We start from the raw sequence: 3,084 nt of genomic DNA on the forward strand, positions 1-3,084 counted from the left end.
ATGTAAACAATGCATATAATAGAGAAACTCAGATAATTTAATTATACAATTCACTGTATCTTATTTCATCTATATATGTAACGTAGTATATATAAATATACAGTGGGGCCTTGACTTACGAGTTTAATTCGTTCCGAGACTGAGCTCATTAAGGAGCTCTTTAAGGAGCTCGTTAACTCAAATTACTCTATCAACTCAATGCAAAAAATCGGCCGAGAGCTGGTATCTCAAAAAACTCGTTAGTCGGGGCACTTGTAAGTCAAGTATCAAAAATATAAACCTTTTTTTTACTATGGTTGCAAATATCAAAAAAAAATAATGAATATTTCTATATGTGACATGGCACCAGAGTTAAGTTAGGGTTTTTCAAAATTTTGACACGCCGAGCTCAAAAGGTTCGCCATTACTGTTCTATATTAAGCTTCTGCCCCCTGGTGGTCAGTGCATGTTATAGCAACTGGTTGTTCTGCGATTTGTTCGATTTACATATTACCCTTAAATTATATAGGATGGTCCCTCTCGGTCTCTTCCCACTTTCACTCTCCACTGATATTTTGGAAGTCCACAGGAGATTTGCCTATAGCTTCTTAGATAGTTTCCTCACAATTCTCAGAACAAGGAATAATTGTGCCCAAGGCTAAAGGAACTATGATAATTCTGCTTATTTTTCTGTTGTGTGCATTCACTGCCTTCCTGATTCCTTTCCAGAGTTTCTTACTGTGTAGAATGTTTGTTGGAAGCTGATATATTGAAATCACAGATTGCAAATATATTTGGAGTTCTATTTATCTTTTCAGAACAGAGGTGAGACACCAAGTTTTTCGACAACTTTCTGATGAAACACATTATCTCAGTTCTGCTTTTAAAATTAAAGCCTGTAAAATGCTCATGGTAAGTGGCTGTGCTGTGAGTCTCCAAGACCACCCCCACATTTGGAAATTCACTTGAAGGATGCATGGGACTCAGCATATAGTTGTGTATACAGCTAAGATTTATTACAGTGATGTAATATGTATAGCCAGCCAGATCAAGAGGGGAATGGGCAGTAGCAGAACTTGGAGGAATCCATGTGTGGGATTTCTTTTACTATCTTCTTCCAATGAGGGGTCACTTAGAGCGCAGTTTCCCTCCAGCAACTAAAATGAAGCAATATATGCATGATGTTTCTGCCTAGGGAAGCCCATTAAAGACTCAGCAGCTGGGCTTTTTATTGGGTTAGGGTCACATAGGTTCCTTCTGTCAATCATATATAACAATTCCACACTCACAAAAGGAAAGTAGGAGTTCAACATAAAACAATTACTTTTGCAAACAGTGTAGAAACATCAAGTCACCCTTATCAGTTCTGGAAATGATGAGAACCCTCCTGAAATCCACGTTCCCAGATGCCATCCAAGGGCCAACCTTACAATCAGACCTTTCTTAGGATAGCAGTCTCAGGTATGGTATTTTAACTCTTTTCCACACAGTGGCTAACCAAGCTAGCCTGGCAAATAGACAATTCTTGAACACTAGCAATTATACTGTAGGCTACATACCTCAGCAAAGTTATTGTATCAACAATTTATTTTCTGGTTACAAATACTGATTTTACAATGTAATTTATCAGCTTTTCTTTATTAAGGGAATGTAAATTAAAAAACAAAATAAAAAACAATTGGTCTCACATTCTCCTGTCAATGGACTCATTAACCATTTGGTCATGGTATTCAATTAATAGGATGTTAGAAGTAATATGAGTTAAAATGTAATTCCTCTCTTGCATATTTTTGCTGTTCATCTCTACATTTAATAGAGTCCTTTGACATACCTGTTAACTCAATTGTTTTTTAGTTATTTTTCCTTTCTTTTTTTAATTTTTTTAATTGATTGGAGAGAGACAGACAGATTTATTATTCTACTTATTTATGCATTCATTGGTTGCTTCTTGTATGTGCCCTGACTGGGGATCGAACCCACAGCCTTGGTGTATCAGAATGATGCTCGAACTGAGCTACCCAGCCAGGGCCTATTTTTCCTTTAAAATTAAGAGTTTAGCTGCTTATCTTTAAGCACAACTTTTTTCATTCTTTTAACCTGAAAATCCTGCTACTCACTACTTACATACTTAAAACAGAGATATTGTATTAGATTAGACTAATTATTCTAGTGGGTAGATGATAAATGACCGTTTGGGACAAGTTATATCTACCCTTTTTTAAAATGTATATTTTTATTGATTTCAGAGAGGAAGAGAAAGAAAGAGAGAAACATCAATGATGAGAGAGAATCATTGACCATTTGCCTCTTGCATGCCCCACATGAGGGATCCAGCCTGAAACCCAGGCATGTGCCCTGACCTGAAATTGAACTGTGACCTCCTGGTTCATAGGTTGACTCTCAACCATCGAGCCACACCTTCCAGACAAATTATATCTACTCTTATCTCAAAACCATCTTATATCACATTGTGGGGCTTGGTCAGGGACTGAATACAGAGTGGTATTTATGAGCACTGACTTTAGTGGCGAGGGAATGGGATGTAAGTGCTCTTTCTGCCACTTACTCTGTGACCCTAGTTAGGTTCCTTAACCAATCATCAATAACCAAGTGTGTTAAATAGGGGGAAATTATAGCTCCACCTTCTGAGCACTGAAAGGATTAGATAAGTACAATAAATTAAGACATTGATGGAGAACCAAGATGGCAGCATAGGTGAATGTCAGTACTTGCCATCTCCCACAATTACATCTAAATTACAATTAAAATACAGAAAAACAATCATTCAAAACTGCCTGAATTAGCGAATTAGAAGACAGGGAAACAAAACACACCCAAACTGAACAGCAATTGGAGAAAAAATTAAAAGACAGGAGGAGAGCCTAAGGGAGTTATGGGACAACATGAAATGAAACAATATGAAAATAATAGGGGTGCCAGAACAATAGAAAGAGGAACAAGACTTAGAAAACCTATTGGAAGAGAAAATATATGAAAACTTCCCTAAGGTGGGGAAGAAAAAAGTCACACAAGCACAGAGAGTCCCAAAAAAGGTGAACCAGAAGAGACCCACACCAAGACACATCATAACTACCATGGCAAGCA

The sequence above is a fragment of the Myotis davidii genome, unplaced genomic scaffold (genome assembly GCF_000327345.1).
Source record: "Myotis davidii unplaced genomic scaffold, ASM32734v1 scaffold2113, whole genome shotgun sequence".
NCBI lineage: Eukaryota > Metazoa > Chordata > Mammalia > Chiroptera > Vespertilionidae > Myotis > Myotis davidii.